The sequence below is a fragment of the Typopeltis vanoorti genome, chromosome 16 (assembly GCF_054136105.1).
Source record: "Typopeltis vanoorti isolate ZY-2024b chromosome 16, IOZ_Tvanoo_1.0, whole genome shotgun sequence".
Lineage (NCBI taxonomy): Eukaryota > Metazoa > Arthropoda > Arachnida > Uropygi > Thelyphonidae > Typopeltis > Typopeltis vanoorti.
The window spans coordinates 94,999,629-95,019,250 of NC_143564.1; the positions used below are offsets into that span (position 1 = coordinate 94,999,629).

At 36.6% G+C, this 19,622-nt stretch overlaps 1 long non-coding RNA gene across 1 annotated transcript in view; it reads left to right on the plus strand.

The window, feature by feature from the left end:
• Positions 1–239: 239 nt before the first annotated feature.
• LOC150098194 (uncharacterized) overlaps positions 240–19,622 on the plus strand; it is a 32,779-nt gene continuing 13,396 nt past the window's right edge. The window contains exon 1 of the long non-coding RNA XR_016549580.1: positions 240–530. This is a non-coding gene — a long non-coding RNA (uncharacterized LOC150098194). The remainder of the gene's footprint in view (positions 531–19,622) is intronic.

Genomic DNA, 19,622 nt, shown 5'->3' on the forward strand with positions numbered 1-19,622 from the left:
ATCTTGAGTCCGTTATCTCTGAACCGGCCATTCAGTCTCCAAAAGTTAAATAAAGCTAAAACGGCCTCACCTACTCCTTATAAGTGAATAAAAAGGCCTTTGAGAATTCATTTATTTATTTACAAAAACAATTAATTGGAAGGGAACCTACATTTGTCTAAGATCATTGGAAGGGGAATTGTAAATCATGTAGGGAAAGTTGTATGATACAGGTTCTAGTGTTGTATGTAATATGTGTATTGGTGGGTAGTAGTAGATGCGTTGGTTGCTGGTTTTAAGTTTACAATTTTGCTGTAAGGAAGGAATTGAATGAAAATAGTTTCGAAATCAACATGATAAAGAGGCCAACAGGAATGTCTAATGGACTTTTAATGGTCATTGTAGTTTGTACTGTTGCTTCATCATACTATATATGGAAACCCCTCATCGATAAAGAGCGCCAAAATAAAGCACTTAAAAAAGTTTCTAGTTCCAGTTTTGGTATTGCAGACGATAAGCAAACAGCCAATACAGACAGTATAAAATGACCGGTAGGATGTATTTAATGTAATGCATTTCAAGTGTTTAGGAAATGAGATTAATGTTGCTAGAAAAACATTTATGTTTGAAGTGTCGTGAAGTATCTTCACAACTAGGCTACTTGGAATCAAAGGCTGTTGACCTCGCATCAGTTGTTTAGTGTTCCCATAATGCAAAAGCACACTTCCTTTCTTAGCCAAGCATTATGTGAAGAGTCACCACCTAGACCGGTTTCGTGCTTTGTATATTTCGCCCAGAAAAAATACAGAAAAGATTGAATTAAAGCAGAAGTCACATATTTTCTATAGGTATCATCTTATTAAAACACTGGATCAGAGAAAGTTTGTTCACTTGGTTTCAAAATAAATTGTATTTGACAAGAAATATTCTTGTTAAATTCTTTATCTATGTGTTGCACCCTTCATGACTGCTGCTTGGCAGGGTCGTCTGTTGACTTCACATCAGTAGGTTCTACAGCTCTTTCTGATCCAGGGTATTTTAATAAGGTGATAGACCTTATTACTACTTGTATATAGAAAATATATGATATCAGCATTAATTCGACTTTGGTATCTTCCTGGGTCTGGCTCCCACTAATGAGACTAAACGGTCAAAACTGGTCTAGGCAGGGACCCTTCCCATAATGCTTAGGACTATACACATATGAAAGAAATTGCTTTGTATTATGGGACATTAGCCTAGTTGTGAATGTACTTCATATGCCAACTTTGATTATTCACACTTGGATAAAGGATTAAGCAAGAATATGATTTCTTGTCAAGTATAATTTAATATGGTTTTTCCTTGTTTATAAAGGTATTCAGGAAATTAGTTCCACATTCTTAAGAACAGCAGATATTAACATATAGGCTATTCTGGGATTTTTATTGTTTATATTATGAATCCCTGCCATAAAAGGTTATGAATCTATAGTACTTATAATATTCTGGGTGTATACTTAGGGTTATATTATCCAGAAATTCTGTGCTAGAGCTGAACAATTTTCACAAGCCACTTAAGGTCTCTATAGGCAGAGTATTGATCTCGCACTGGGTAGTTAAAATTATCCAGTACTTCAAGATTTATAAACCTCTGCCTACAGTGAGACTTCAACCACATCTCTCCAGTTGCCCAACCAGACAGTTGATTAGAAGAGTAGTGATCCTTGTCAGACAGATATCTATTATTAAAGTTAAGTGGATTTATCCATAAATGGAATTGATTTAAGAAGTCATATAATTATCAGATCCTATCTCCATAAAGCTCTAGGATTCATTCTAGGTGAATACACTATGCAGCCTGCTCACATCTTTCAAAAATTCTGTTATTTGTAGTCTCTGCAATTAACAGAATTTTTGTTCTGTTAACTATAGCGCTGCCATAGTACATTCAGTATTAACAATGTCTTTAAATTCAAATTCTCTCTAAGACATGACAAGCATTTATAAAGGCTCTTCAGCTTGAAGTGATTTAGCTGGCCTCATGTGGAGGTAGTAGAGTTTTCTTTCAGGAAACTTGGATTTTTCATCCTGCAAAATAACAGACTGGCTAGAAGAACACTTAGTTAACAGCCATTACCCACTGGCCTTGCAGCCTTAGTTGCTTGTACTACAATAACAGAGCAGTTTGGTAATTTCATCTGTTCACTGTGTGCAGAGTGCCAGAGAGTGCTTCCCTGGCAGTAGAACAGTAGTGTGGCAATGGCAGTGAAGAGGGGATAAAGTGTGGAGGAGATGAGTTGGTTGGGACAAATGACCTGATAGGAAGCATGAATTGCGTAGAATGAGATTTGAGGTTGATGTTAGACAGTGTAGCAGAAATGTGTCCGAGGAAAGATGGTGAGTTTGTTGCACAAGTATGATAATGCAGAGAGGAGGAGAAGAGCAGTGGTAACGAATGAGATGATAGCGAGAACGTGCAGGCAAAGAGATCTGAAATATTTGGATGCATGGAGTATGTTTGAGTTTTTCAGAGATATGCAAGGGATAGATTGCATTTAAATGCAGAAGGGTGCAGGCATTTTTGGAGAGACTATTGTTTTCTGGGCAAGTGAGTGTGCCTGGACAGGGAACTAGAATTGCACAAGTAGAATTTGCAGGGCTGGCCTCATGTGTGGAGGATAGTGGCTTGAAAAATAAGGGGGAGGGGGATGTATATTATATTATAGAGCCAGGTGGAATATGAGAAGAGTAATAATGGATATAAGAATACTGGTTTTTCTCTATACATATGATATGAGCTTTAGGAATAAAGGAAATGAGTTTGTGGCATTGATTGATTCAGTCTCTTCGATGGTTGCTGGTATCAGTGAAACTTGGTTAACTGAGAAGGATGTTCTAACAGGGATAACATATTTCGGCAGCAATTGGGAAGGTAAACATGGTGGTGAAGTGTTACTTATGATAAGAGATTAATTGTGTGCTCTCAAGACAAAGAATCTCAGTGGAAATAAAACTAATGTGGTCATAGCATCACAGGATCTGATTGTGATTGAGATGACCTACTTGCCCCCTTCCCCACTGTTGAGAGTGACCATGTCTTTCTGACTTGGAGGATGAATAAGCATGTGGAGGTATCAAAACAGAAGGAAGTTATGTGGAATTATAAGGCAGGTGGCTATCATAGACTTAGAAACCAACTTGCAGCAGCACAACGGATGAAAGAATTTGAAGGAAGAGGAGTCATTAGTGCATGGGAGATACTTAGAAAAAATTGTTGACAGCAATGATAGATAGTATATCATTGTATATCAAATCTTTTTCACTCGGGATATACAGTGATATCCTGAGTGAAAAAGATTTGGAGTCAAATGGATGACAAAAGGAATAAAAAGGGACTGCAGAAGAAAAAGGAATGGAAAAAAAAGATGGAAGACATATAAAGAGAGAGAGGTGGAGAGCGATTATATGAGAAATATAGGGCTTAGGTTAGGAAAGTGACTTAATAACTTAACATGTATAAAACCGACAGTAATAACTTTAATGAATTAAAGGTACAAATATTTCATACTGAAAGTAACAGTACATCCTCAATGTAGAACAGACTGTTAAAGGAATGGAATAACTGTTAACTTTCAGTATGAAATATTTGTACCTTTAATTCATTAAAGTTATTACTGTTGGTTTTATATGTTAAGTTGTTAATTTATTATGCCACAGATACCTCTAACGATTAGGAAAGTGACTAGTATTGTAAAGAGAGAAAAAATTGGAATTGAGATGAGATTCACACTGCAATCCAAGGAGAATCCCAAGAAGTTTTTTTTTGCTATATGGCAAGTAGGAAGAAAAATGATAGTGGACAGATTATCTTTGTGGGTGGAGATGGGAATTGGTCACCTAATTCCCATCTCCAATTCCAGATAACATATTTGAGCTATTTAATCATCCCTTTATTAGTGTTCCAACCTGGTACTACAGGTTTTATTTCTAAAAGGATAACAAGTGGTAAAGTGTTAAAAGTGAATGAAGAGGATGTATTCTGAATACTGAGTACACTAAATGTCAATAAGGCAGGGGGAATAGATGGAATCTCACCATGTATTTTAAGGGAATATGCTATGGAACTGACTGTGCCATTAACTAGGCTGTTTATTGATTGCCTTGCAATAGGGCAGGTTCCTGCAGAGAGTGGAAGGAGGGCATAATAGTATCATTACATAAGGGTGGTTGTAGAATGGAGAGGTCTGTTTGTATTTCTTCTGTACTTGTTAAGATTTTGGAAAAATTGGTAATAACTCATAGACAGAATTGAGTGTGGGAGGATAATACTATTTATGCAGGCCAGCATGGATTTGTTAAAGGGTGCTCTTGTTTTAGTAATCTGGTTACTTTTTACAATAGAGTAACAAAGCAGTGGATGATGTATGGTGTACACTGGCATTTTTTTTCCCCAATGCATTTGATGGGATGTCACATAACAAGTTGATTTCTCAGTTGCATCATATGGGTTTGGATATCAGGTGGAGTGGATTGGCTCTCTGATAGATATCAGAGATTTGTTTATGGGGAGCAATATCAGGGAGTAGGAAGGTTATGAGTGGAGTTCCACAGGGTTCAGTCCTTGGACCATTGCTGTTAAATCTTTATGTCAATGATATTGTCACAAGACTATGGGGAGATGTTCAGTTGTTTGCAGATGATGTGAATCTTGAGCGGGTTATTAGTATAGTGCTGATGTTTTTACTCTTCAAAAGGATTTGAATAAGCTGGAATATTAATTAGGATGTCAGTTTAATGCAATTAAATGTAAGGTTTTAAAATTTGGGATCCACAGATGGGATGCTTCATACTCACTTGGTGGAGTTATACTGAAAGAAATATAGGAAGCTAGGGATCTTGGGGTGATTGTGGATAGCGATTTGAAGATCTGAGTTGTTTACAAAAGTTGCGAAGACATTTCATAGAATTGTGGCAATGTTGAGGAGAACATTGACCAAGAGAGATAAGTGTGCTGGTCCCACTGTATAAAGCTTTGTTCAGACCACATCTGGATTTCTGTGCTCAGATTTGGTCATTGGGATTTGAAGGGGATAAAGTAAACTTGGTAAGTCCTTTCTTTTAGGCTTGCACGGTGATTCGAATGCATTTTTGAAAATTATGGAGACAACTACCGTGTTTGAATAAAAACTTTAGTTTAATATAACTAAAATCTACAATTCGACGTTTCAACCTTTATGTCAAGGTCATCTTCTGGAGCGTACAAATATACATAAGAAACAAGCTATACTACAATCAAACTGGTTTGTTAAAGACACTGACCAACCGTTACCATAATTGTTGGCCTGACCTCTGGTGGAAAAAAAAAAAATTTAAAAATAAAAAATTATACATCAACGCTAGAGTCCTATTATTTGTGTTGTCTGCTATATACATATATTAACATCATTCCAGCCAGTTGGAGTGGGATGGTTTCTAATACTAGCGGATTGGCTAGTCCTGACTTATGTTGAATCTTTCATATTAGGTAGGTTGAATGTGTGCCATCCAGATCCTTGGAAATTTTCATGCCATCTTTGTTATTGATATTTGGGTGGTTTATCAGGATTTCGCAGGATTCCTTAAATTTTCTTGCGTACCAGGTTTTTGTGCGGTGTAAGGTGCAGGTGCTTTTCCAGTTGATTTGGTGTAAGGTGTTAAGTGCGTGGTCTGAGAGGCCTGCTTCACCATAATGGTTATATTTAATGTGTCTAATTATTAGACACATTAAACACGGTAATTGTCTCCATAATTTTCAAAAATGTAAACTTGGTAAGGGTGCTGAGATGGATAACAAAACTGATATCACGAGTGTACAACATTGATTATGCAGACTGCAGACATTTATGCTGTTGAAGGGTTATTATCGTATTAACACTGATTTTCATATGGTAGAATGAGGGAAAGGAGCAAGAACAAGGGGCTATCCCTGAAAGTTGCAAAAGAAGGTGGTGAATAGAAGGGTAAGAAGTCAGTTTTTTGCATGGAGAGTGGTTGGAACATGGAATGCATCACCTGAGAGGGTAGTGAACGTGCAGACTGACTATGGATGATTTTATGGAATAGTATGATAGACTTTGTATTGACTAGTGTTGACCACCCACAATGAGTCTTGTGACTCCATGGAGGTCAGGAAAATAATAAATATTAATAATGATCAAAACCATCTACAGTAGGCAATGTATTTTTCCTTATCCAGGGGCTTTCCACGTACTACCATATGGCATACCTGTCAGACAGTTTTCTAAAATTCTTTGTAGGTGAATGTTGCAACATATCATGTACTGCACTTTAGCCTCAGTCAAAATGGAAGGTCTTCCATGCTGCTGTTTGTCTGCAACTGATCCAGTTTCCCGAAAATGTGTGTTTAATCTTTTAATTCTCGAATTTTGAGAAACAGCAGTCAGGATACTTCTGATGAAGCTCTTCCATAATATTTGCATAAGAACAACAGGAAAATATTAATCATTGCATTAATTATTCATTGCTACTGGGAAAGTACCATTTCACTTTCCTCATAAACAGAACTATGCGATGGATGCCTGATACACAACACGTGGCGTATAGATTACACAATAGTGGCCAATAGCCCTAGACAGCCATCTATAGGCAAAACGAATAATTAGAATTGAAACACTTCATTGAAACTTGCTTTCAACTTTGATGAGTGACTTTTGGATCACCCTGTCTTTCTATCTTCTGTTGTATTTCTGATTGCATCAATCCACCTAGATCTTGGTCTTTCTCTGGGTCTCTTGCCTGCAATCTTGTAATCAAACACTTGTTTTCCTAATCTTTCTTCTTCCATTCTGTTTAGGTGACCATACCACCTTAATTTGGCTCTGTTCACACATTCTTGAATGCTAACAGTGTCAAGCTCCTTCCTGATATCTTCAATTTTTAATATAATTCTGCTATCATTTAACTCCTTTAATTTTTCTCAGAACTCTCATAGTGGTCTCTAGTCTTTGATCAAGAGTTATTTTTAACCTAACTCTCCAATCCACAAGATACAATTAATTTAGTGTTTTTGCTAATTTCTCTCTTATTGTGAATATCATTATTATTATTATTATTCAGACCTCCATGGAGTCAGAATAAACACTCATTGTGGGAGGTCCTTCCTAGGAAACACAAAATCTATCTTACCACTCCTTAAACTTTTTGACTCTTTCTTGCTGTTCCACCAAGGGAAAGAACTTCCCAGTGTCAACTGTGTAGCTACCTCTCAACAGTTTAAAAGTCTTAATCATATCACCTCTCCTTCTTCTATCTACCAAACTCTGCAGTTCACATTCCCTCAGCCGATCCTCATAACTAACATTGTACAGTCCTGAAACTATCTTTGTTATCCGTCTCTGTACCCTTTCCACATTTAATTTATCCCCTTCCAATCCTGGGGACCAAATTTGAGAACAATAGTCTAAGTGTGGTCTGATCAGGGTCTTATACAATGGAACAATAACTCTTTTATCTCTGCAGGTCAGTGTCCTTCTCAGTATTGCAGCAGTCCTCTGGGTTATCTTCACCACCTTTTCAATATGTTCCCTGAATTTCAGTTTTCTATCATCATCCCTAGATCTGTTGTCTCTCCTACTTCCTCCAGTATGCAGCCTCCCATCGATGTATCCCAAACTTCAAGATTTACATTTTGCTGCATTAAGCTGACATACATCCTCCATTCATTTGCCCATCTATCTAGTTTATTCATATCCTCTTGCATGGCTGCCACATCTACATTATTACTAATCACCCTTCCCAGTTTCACATCATCTGCAAACAACTGAATATCCCCTTGCAATCCATTGACAATGTCATTGAGATAAAGGTTAAACAATACAGGTCCCAGTACTGAGCCCTGTAGGACTCCACTTGTAACCTTCTGCCTCCTTGATATTGCCCCCACCATACACAACTCTCTGATACCTATCAGACAGCTAATCCTGAATCCAGTTGACTAACCCAACATCTAAATCCATGTGCTGCAACTTATATATCAGCTTATTATGTAGCATCCTGTCAAATGCCTTTGCAAAATCCAAAAAAAATGGCAGTATATGCCTTTCCCTTATCGACTGCTCTTGTCACTTTATTATAAAAGGCAATGATAATACTAAAGAAAGAGCACCCCCTTAAAATCCATGTTGACTCTCACAGATAACATTCCCCTTATCTGCCCAATGCTGTATATGGCCCCTCACTAATTTCTCCAAGATCTTAACAAATACTGATGAAACACAAACTGGCCTGTAATTAGACACATCCAGTCTGCTACCACCCTTATGCAATGGCACTATCTTACCTTGCATTCTTTGGGTACCTTTCCCATAGCCAGACTTTCATTGAAAAGCCAGGTCAACACAGCTGTCAGTTCTTTAGCATATTCTCTCAAAATCCGTAGTGAAATACCATCCAGTCCCACAGCTTTACTGACATCCAAAGTACTCAATATTTTGAACACACTCTCCTCTAAATCTTGAACCTGCCCTATCCTGCTAGTATTAAAACTTACTTCTCTAGTATGAAATACTCCAATAAAATGTTCATTGAACAACTCCACTATGTCCTCTGCATCAGTCACTCTATTCCCATTTTTATCCCACAATGTCATTCTTCCACAATCATTTCTCCTCCTACTGGCCACATAGCTAAAAAATTCCCTAGGATTTCTTTGGATTTTAGTGCCAATCTCTTCTGATATTCCATTTTCGCCTTCTCATGACGACTGACGACTCAAATACCATACTAGTATTTGAGTCGTCATGTATCTGCTCTCCACGCCTCTCCTTATATCTCTTCCGTAACCTCCTTTTCACCTGCAGTTCCTGTTTGATATTATTTGTCATCCACTTTACACCAAATTGTGTCCTTTTCTTCATTTGTGGAATAAGCTTACTATTGCTGCTAACAAAGATTCCTACACAATTTCCCAAGCACTAATGATATCCTGGCCTTCCAATTCCGCCCTCCATGGAACTGCCCTAAGTTGATATCTAAGACTATTATAATCACCTGCCTTATAATTCCACATACGTCCCCTTTTCTTTGATGCTCCTATTCATCTTCCAAGTCAAAACCACTTGCCAAGCACAACTGCTTAAACATCTCCTGCTCCCCACACTCTGTGCTCCTTGGCTTGTAGCAACACTCCACTAAACATCTTGTCTACCTTACACCATATGCTTTCAAAACCATTAGTGTCACTGCCTTCCAAAGCCTCCACTCTTAGAGAACATAAGTCATCACTTATCATAAGCAGTACTTCACCACTGCATTTTCCCCTTCTTATGTTGCTGAAAAATGCTGTACCCTTCTATTTCTGTTATTATATCATCTTCCGTCAACCATGTCTCAAAGATCCCAATAATCTTTGGCCAGGCTGATGCTATCAGCACCACCAATTCATCTCCTTTATTCTGATACTCCTGGCATTAGTATAAAGCATAAAAATGTCAATGTTTCTATACTTATCATTATCCCCTCCAGGCTCCACTGGACTCAGTGTTGCCTGATGTTGTCTCCCTTCCCCCAAGCACCTATTCTCACAAGAGGCCACCCCTGCTGCCATCCACCATGGGAATTCTACTTTCCTTGCATTGACACACCAACTCGTTCAAAAACAGCAATCTCTCCAGATGCCTGCATCCTTCCTCATTCAAATGCAAGTGGTCTCTTGCATACAGTTCCTTTCTGTCCTCAAATGCCCTCCAAGCATCCACATATTACAATCATCTCTTCTGACACATTCTGGCTATTATGTTATTCTTTATTACTGCTCTTCTGCTCAGCTCATCATTATTATACCTGGGCAACACACACACACACACACACTATCTTTCCTCTCTGTGTTTTCTTTTGTACAACCTCAAGCATGAATCTCAGATCTCTCGCCACCCAATTTACACTGCTTCTCAGGTCATTCGTACCCACCATCACAATCATCTCATCCACTCTTTCATCCTGCTTAATTGCCATAGCCACACTTTCTGTCATTCTTCCAGGCAAACACTCCTCTCACATCCTGTCTTGAACACCATGAATCGTTGAGTCTCCATACATCACACCTCTTACCACTCTGTTCCTTGATTGCTCACGTGCATCCCTCTCTCTCTCTCTCTCTATATATATATATATATCTCCCCCCCCCCCAACACTTTCTCTATGTGTTCACCTACTTACCTGCCATCCTAGCATCACTCTATCTCTGGTTCCAGCAGCACACCCTCACATTCTTCTCATTCTTTCTCTCCTGTTCTATCATTCTCATAATTCTCTCTCTCACTCCTACTCTGATTCGCCTTGCATTCATCTCTTCCACTGGCTTAATCTCATCTTTCACACTTCTCATTCCCAAGACATTCCACCTCCTCTTTCAGCTCATCTATCTCTCTCTCTTTGCAAGTTAGCCACTCTTGCTTGCAATTCATCCTCCCAATTAAGACCATTTCCGAAAACTTCACAGTCATTCAAACTCTCCACACTTCCCGCTCTTATTTTATCATTCATGTTTCGCTTATTGTTCTCACCCTCTATCACACTACTCGTCTCTCTAGGTTGAGATTCTCCTGCCCCGGTGAGGTCAGTTATGGTAATCTCTAACTCACTAAGTTCTTTCTATTGCCTACATTTTGCACATGTATGTACCTCACCCCCCTTTCTCTCACCTACAACATATCCACTTGCTGGGATGCATACATGCTACAAAATCCTGTAGTATGTTATGCAAAATATAGTCCTTAAATGGGGGAGGACTTGGTGACACACCATTTGTAATTGGAGCTGCCTCCATCATTCAGATAGTGCCGGGGAACTACTACAACTAAATGCTCTACTGTAAGCTAATTTACTTACATGATACTATAAGTATAAACTATATTTAACTATACTAAATAACTAAATGCCAAAAACTTATCTTCTTCTTCTTCTTCTCTTCCACTGCAGATATGTCCGACTCTGACCTCACCTTCTCGGTAACCCAAAAATAACACAATATAAACAATATCTAAACTCCTAAAGCAGCACCACTGAAGGACACTTATATTACTGAAAAAAATAGAATATATACTGAAAGAATAAATTTATATTCCATATAAATATATTCACCTGGCTCCCCACCATACTAGCACTGCTTATTCTGTTGTCAATTTTCATATTTAATTTGCCATTCTTTCTAAAAATTGTGTCCTACTAGCTGAATTAGTTTACTTAATCTGTTGGTTTTCCAATGAGAATGCAGTCAATGTTTTCTGTAATCCTGCTTGTTGTAGTTTTGGTTTTTATATTGCTGAATGTGAAACCAAATTTATTGCAACTGTCATTCAGTTTAGTTAAAAAATCTTGGCAATGTGCTGGATTTGTTTAGAAATATATCATCTGGCTAAAGCAAAGAGCTAAATTTGATATTTCCAATCCTGACATTAGGTTTAATGTCGCTTTTTCTCATAATGTGATCCATATAGATCAGCATTTCTCAAATTTTTCCTACGATGGAACACTTCACAAATCCTGAAATTTTAACAGAACACCTTGGTTAGAGTCGAGTATTATCAGTCTCATATTCAATGTAAAGCCAAGCACGCACTATCGGCGAAGCAGGCTGTATCGTATTGCAAAAATGTGACAGCGTGCTGGCGGCAGCAAATTGCATTGACCTTGCTTGTGACTGAACATTTCCTAGAATAGTACCTCCATACTTCACTCGTGCTCGGAGGTGTCGACAACCGAGTGTGGCTGAGTCGAGAAATGAGTGAAAAAATGAAAGAGTTTGAGAACAGGAACCAAACCTTGGAGATTCAGTGGCAAGCCTTGAAGACAACCCTGATTGATTCAGCCAGAGAGGCATGTGGTGAGGTTGTCTGCAATGATAGAAAAATCAGAACTCCATGGTGGACACAGGAAGTTAAAGAGGCAGTGAATGAAAAGAAGAAAGCATATCAAAAGTTCCTGGCAAAGAAATCAGCCTGTGCTCTTAGAGAATACAGAGACAAATGTAAGAAAGCTAAACACTGTGTAAAACTAGCTAAACAAAAGTCATGGGAGGACTTTGGCAAGAACATAGAAAATAAATATCAAGAAGGTGGCAAAATATTCTGGAGGTTGTTAAGGAGCTTAGAAATGGAGGAAAGAGTGCTGTAAAAGGAGTTAGAGATGATAAAGGTGACATGAAAATGGGAGAAAAAGATATCCTTGAAGTACTTTGAAAAATTGCTAAATGAAACAAGCAGTGATATCACAGTGATAAAAAAAACACTCAACAGGCATACAGTCAATAATACATATCCATACTTGAAGTAGAAAAAGCCATCAAAGGCTTGAAATGTGGAAAGGCAGCAGGAGTAGATGATATTCAACCAGAAATGCTGAAGTATGGTGGTATAAAAGTCTTACAGTGGCTGCACTGCATAGTTCAGATGGCCTGGAGACAGAGGGACGAATTCCCGATGATTGGAGTAGAGCTCTCATAGTACCCATATATAAAAAGGGAAATAAAACTGAATGTGAGAATTACAGAGTTATTTCCCTGTTGAGTGTTCCTGGTAAGGGTTATGCAAGTATACTTGAGAAACAGTTGAGAAGAATTGTGGAAGAAAAGCTTGGCAAAAAATAAGCTGGATTCAGGCCACATAGAGGCTGTCAGGATCATATCTTCACTTTATGACAGATAGTTGAAAAATCATAGGAATATAACAAAGATCTGTATTTAAGTTTTTGTCGATCTGGAAAAGGCATATGACAAGGTGCCAAGAGAGAAGCTATTCAATACGCTACAATTATATGGTGTCAATGGGGCATTATATCAAGCAATACTTAGTCTCTATTTGAGTTGTAAGTCAGCAGTTAGAATTGAAGGAAGTACAGGAAGATGGTTTAATGTTAAATCTGGTGTGAGACAAGGATGTACATTATCCCCTCTGTTATTCATTATCTATATGGATCGCATTATGAAGGAAAGTGGTATTAAACATGATATCAAAATTGAAGATGTTAATGTCAGCTCTTTGGTTAGCGATTATTATGGGTGATTTTAATTATGGTGATATCAATTGGAAGGAGGAAATATCACGTGGCAAAAAGGAAATGGAATTCATACATCTTCTACAAGATAATTACTTGAAACAGCACATAACCGAAGGGACACTTGGTGTGAGAGTGTGAGACCTTTGCTAATTTGCACGAGCCCTTTGTTAATTTTTTCTCAAATTTACGAGCCCCTTGTTCTTCTTGTTTATTTTTTTTTTTGAAATATATTAAGCGACAAACTTATATGGTAACCTAACAAAAATCAGTCTATTCGGTAGTGTATAGATTATTTGGAATTGTTGTTTCAACTGCTCTATAACGAATGTGCCCAAGTTTGAAAATAAAATAAGCGCATGTGCTATCTTTACCCTTCTACCTTCTGATAGCCAATCGTATGATAAAACCAGTAGCCAATCAAATGTTTTATAAAAGATTATAAAATATTTCATTCTTATTATATTTTGAGAGCAAAAAAATGTTTTTCTTATGCAAGATAAATTGATGCAGTTGATTGTGTGCAAATATTTCATGTTTAGATCATGAAATATTTATTTAAAAATGATAGCCTTTAGAGATTGATTTTCCTCTCATAATTTTTGATTCAATTTTGTACACAAGCTGTATTAATAAAAGTTTTTGTGTGAAATACCGCTTTTTTTTTTCTCAAGCCCTTTGTTAAAATTTCCATAACTCACCACTGAGTGGAATGCATTGCCTGACTCAGTTGTGAGTTCTTCATCTGTAAATGAATTCAAGAAGAGATAAGATAGATATTGTTTTGATAGTTTGGGTCTCCCGCAGTGAGTCTACTGACTTCATGGAGATACCCGTAATAATGAAGTTTCCAATTTCTTCTGTCATCCTTTTCCTTATTGTTTTACATTGCTCATAGAATTCTGTTCTACTTATCTTGTCTAGATTCCTTTTCGTTTCTCTTCCCTTTCTGAGAATGTTTAGGATCTCTTTGAATAATTTTCTTTCATCCTTCTTTTTGTTAACCCCACCAATCATTCTCTGACATTATTTAAGTCTTCAAATTCATATCAATATTATAAAACTTTTCTTCTATCTCTTTTCTGGAATAACTCTTTTCTTTCAGATTTGGTAAATTAATAGAGCATGTTTTACTTTAAATCTGTTTCTGTCTTTGTCATGTTGTTGTGTGGGTTCTCCCAATTTTTCCTTAGGACAGGTTGACCCCTTCAGTGAGGGATTTTAAGTATGCATATTTGACTGTAGATTCGTATGTTCACAGACCAGTTTGCTGTTATGAGGTACCAAACACCTGAATTTCCAGGTGAAAAAAACCCTCTATCTTTTGTATGATACTGGCTAACTCACCTTTAGTCAAAAGAGACCAGATAAAGTTCCTCATGTCATGGACGAGAATCGAACCCAGGTCTTTCCAACCAAAGGTCTCTGTCTATACCAACTTAGCTAGTATATTTTATTAACCATAAAGCATCTACGTACAATCCAAATAAATATATATACATTTGTACATAGAATGCTTATTCTAATTGGCATTTTGATTTACATTTCTTGATCTTAATAATATATATTATGTACAATTTATTTTTCCTTATTTTTAACATCAATAATCTGCTCAGTGTCTGCTTCTTCCTACAGTCCTTTTTACATGAGTTGAGCAGTATTTTTCTTTTAATGTAACATAACTTTACTATCCATGGAATTCTGTATTATGAATTTAAGTTACCAGTCATCACATTTCTATTTCCATAATTCATATTTCCTTTTTAGCTATGGAGGCGCTTGTCTTTCTCATCTTTTGATGTCACTAATCTGTGGTCACCTCCTGTATGGAAGCTAGTTATTATATCTGTGACTTGGATTGTTGGATCTCTTTCATTAAACACCTGTCAATTTCCAGTTCTTCTGTTTTTGAAGAAAATATTCATCAGATAGAGATCTATGCTTTCCACAAATTCTGTCAATCTTTCTCCATGTTCAATCCTCTGGTCCAGTCCATATTTTCCAGTTGCTACTAGATGTATTTGTCTCTCAACAAAAAATAATGTGTCATTACTATTTAGTAGTTAGTCTAGTGTTTCATAAAATTTATCTATTTCTTATTCTGTGTATGGTCTGCAGTTGGTGCATAAACTTATATAATTCTTAATTTGCAATGTATTTTATCCCTTATATTTGTACTTTAATGGAGCAGTTAATTAGGAAGCCATTTAAATATTCCTTGTCTCAAAGTGCTGGAAAAACAGCTTGAGACTCAAAACTTTTCATAAATTTAAATTTATAAATATGAAACAGAAAATTTGTTTATTATAATTTTTATTTTAGCAAAGATTAAATTTTTATTACAAATGAATGAAACTATTTAATGACTGCAATAAATATAATGTTATTCATTTATTATTCTGTTGTTATGAACCAAACAGATTACAACAGAAAAAGTTAATCATCTTCTTAGAGACTCCTCTACTTATCAGATTATAGATTGGGATCCTACAAAATCCCGAAAGGTACATCTTGGCCCAAAGAAATTATCAAAAAAAAACAAAAAAAACTTAAACCTTATCATGTCAAGCCACTGCGGATATACAGGATCCCCAAAATTCACACACCCCACCTCCTTGCTGGCCTGGTTGGCCAAGTAGTTAGTGTATCTGCTCTGTTGGTTGCAAGATTTGAATCCACAACTTATCTTAAATACCTATCTTGAACGCTTTTTAAATGGCTGGAATGTGATACTTGTATTTGGTATTAAGAACTAGATCGTCTGGTACAGGTAAATTTTGTTATTTATTTTTTTATGTTTTATAAAGATGAGAATACAGTAAGAGTAAAGCAAAGAGCATGAAAGATCTGGTGTAAGAGAAATGAATGAGACTATCAGGAGAATAATCTCTCTCTTCATGAATATTCCCCATACTGAAAAAATGGAATTTCTAGCCCAAGAATTTCAATTCCTACAGACATTGACTTATTCGCATTTATCATCACATCTGATTATTTAATGTGGTATGATGAACTATACAAACAAGTTGAAGGAACTGTGAGAGACTCACCACTAGCACCTAACCAATTAACTTTTATCTAGAACACCTGGAATAAATCCATCGTCAGGCTAGTCTCCTGACATGGAGAACATAATTCTACTTGTAAGCTGACAGAAAAAGATAATCAGATTGAATCTATGGAAAACGACCCTGGAATGGAAAAGGTAAAACAAAAATGGAAATCACAAAATATAATACACATAGCAAACTGGAATGTAAGAGGATAGCATATAAAGAAATAGAATTAGACCAACTATTAAATGAAAGAAATTTTTAAATTGCAGTAATCAGTGAAACAAAAAAGAAATTAAAAGGAACTATGAGAACCGAAAATTTTAATGTGATATACAGTGGAGTCGACAGAGACCAAAGAGCACAAACAGAGCCTTCGGATTCATAACTCCCTTTCAAAACAGTTAAAACATTATAAATTATGGAATGAAAGAATAATAGAAGCTAGAATAAAAATAGATAGAGGCTATTTAACAATAATTGGTTTATATGCCCCAGAAGAAGGAAGAGAACGGGATAATATTGATTTTTTTATTATAATCAGCTACAAAACATATATAATAAAATAAATAAAAATGATTATGTAATTTTAGCAGGAGACTTAAATGCAAGAATTGGAAACGTGAAAATTAATAATAATATAGGAATACATGGAGAACATACTCTAAACATGAATGGTAAAAAATTGATTGACTTTGTAGTTTATAAAAACCTAAAAATAATGAATTCCTTCTATAAACATAAAGACATACATTAATATACTTGGGCAGCAAGAGGATGGAAATCAATATTAGATTATTTTATATTAAATGAAAAGGCATCAAAATTTTCACTAGATGTTAGAGTTCACAGAGGATATGAAATAAGCAGTGACCACTTCTTGTTAAAATAAAATTAAGATTACCACCTAAATGGCTACAAGTAACAAGAACAGAAAGAAAATTTGAAACATTTGTTTATAAAACTAGACTATTGAATGACACAAATGTACAATGGCTATATGAAGAAATAATTAACCAATATCTAGATAAAATAAAACAAAATGAATAAATAGAAATAGAATGGCTTAATATAAACACGATACTAAATGCAGCAGCAAATGAAAGCTTAGGAAAGACCAAAAAGTTCAATAAAAGGAAAAAACTAAAGATCTGGGATGATACAATCAAAGAAATAATCAAAAAGAAAAAAGAAGCCTATCACAAATGGTTAAGCAGTAAAAGATTAGAAGATGAAATAGAATATGAAGAAAAACAAAACGAATAAATAGAAATAGAATGGCTTAATATAAAAACGATACTAAATGCAGCAGCAAATGAAGTTAGGAAAGACCAAAAAGTTCAATAAAAGGAAAAAAACTAAAGATCTGGGATGATACAATCAAAGAAATAATCAAAAAGAAAAAAGAAGCCTATCACAAATGGTTAAGCAGTAAAAGATTAGAAGATGAAATAGAATATAAAAGAATAAGAGCCATAGCTAAAAGAGAAGCCATAGCTCAGAAAAAGACATAGAGAATCATGGAACAAATTTGTTTTTATTTAGAACATGATTTATATAAAATAAGACTCAATGTATATAAGATTTTGAAACGCTTAAATGCAGATACCAAAGAAAGCCTAAAATTAAACACCAAATTGAAATTAGAAGAATTTCTAAAATACTACACAGAATTGTGGACAGACAAATATTTTATTATTACTATTATTACGGGCAACTCCAGGGATTCATTAGACTCATCGAGGGAGGCCCCAAATCATATTCATCACAACTATTCGACATTCATACAGTATCTATCATACCTCGCCTTAAACTCATTCACTGTCACAGCATCCACCACAGACTCAGGGAACACATTCCATTCATTCACTACACTAAAAGTAAAGAACCCAGCTCTAACACCTTTACTAACCACACTTTTGCCCAGTTTCCATGGATGTCCCCTAGTCCTCCCACAACCAGCCCTGTTCTCAAAAATATCTTCTGAATTAATTTTATAGAAACCCTTCAGTAATTTGAATGTCTCAATCATATCTCCCCTCCTCCACCTATCAACCAATTTTTGCAACCCACAAATCCTCAACCTGTTCTCATAAGGTTCATTCCACAGACCTGCTATCATCTTGGTCATTCGCCTCTGGATCCTCTCCACCTCCTCCCCATCAAGAAGAAACCTAGGTGACCAAATCTGGGCACAGTAGTCGAGATGGGGTCTTATCAAGGCTCAATACAGAGGAACAATAACCTGCTTGTCAGCGTATTCTTCAGCAACCAAGTGATTTGATGAGCTGATTTGGCCACTTTTGCAATGTGCCCTAAATTTCAATTTCTTATCCACCAACACTCCTAAATCTCGTGCCTCATCAATTTCCTGGAGCACAGTTCCATCAATGCAGTAAACTGCTGCCAATCTTTTCACCCCAAAATGCATAACCTTACATTTTGCCACATTAAATTGACATCCATTCTCCTTAGCCCAGACCTCCAATCTATCCAAATCATCCTGCAAAATTTTGACGTCATCTGCATTCACTATTACCCTACCCAACTTCGCATCATCCGCAAACAAATGAAATGTTCCTCTCAGATCCTTTCCTATATCATTAATGAACAAATTAAACAGCAGTGGTCTAAAAACAGATCCTTGTGGCACACCACTAGTCACAGGCCATCTTGTGTACTCTACTCCTGAGTAAACCACTCTCCGATATCTCTCCGTCAACCACCCTCCTATCCATCTCACCAACCCTATGTCCATCCCCATATGCTGCAATTTACTGATTAGGATTCCATGTGGTATCCTGTCAAAGACCTTAGCAAGGTTCAGTAGAATCACTGTAAACCCATTACCCTTATCCAGTTCAGTCGTCACTGTGTTATAATACGTAAGCAAGTTACCGAGGCATGACCTACCCTTCGCAAAATCATGCTGTCCCCGATACAGTATCCCATTTTCTTCTATCCAATCTTGTATTTTCCTCTTGACTATTTTCTCTAAGACCTTGATAATGATTCCTGTTATGCTGATTGGCCGGTAATTTTCAACAGCAGCCTTGGAACCACCTTTGTGCAGCGGAACTATTTTCCCCTCTTTCCACCCCCTTGGGACTGACCCAGACCCGAGGCTCAAATTAAACAAAATGGTCAAGGGCACTGACAGTTCTTTAGCTGCTTCACGTACGACACAAGCTGGTATACCATCCAATCCCACAGATGTATTGATATTGAGGTTCTGTAATAGACTAGTTACCTCTACTTCATTCATCACAATTCCAGTATAAGCTGTTGGTTCTTCCATTCCTGCAAAGTCACCACCTGGATGATATACTCTTGCAAAGTGCTCGCTCAGTAATTCCACAATATCGACTGATTCGGTTACCTCCCTACCCTCAGCATTTTTTAAGATCATTCTACCATGAGCATTTTTCCTTTTACTTGCAACATATTGAAAAAACTGTTTGGGATTCTCTTTAGCCTGCATGGCCAATTTTCTTTCGTAATCCGCTTTTGCTTTTCTTACCATCCTGGCCTGAGCTTTATACTGTTTCTGCACCTGATG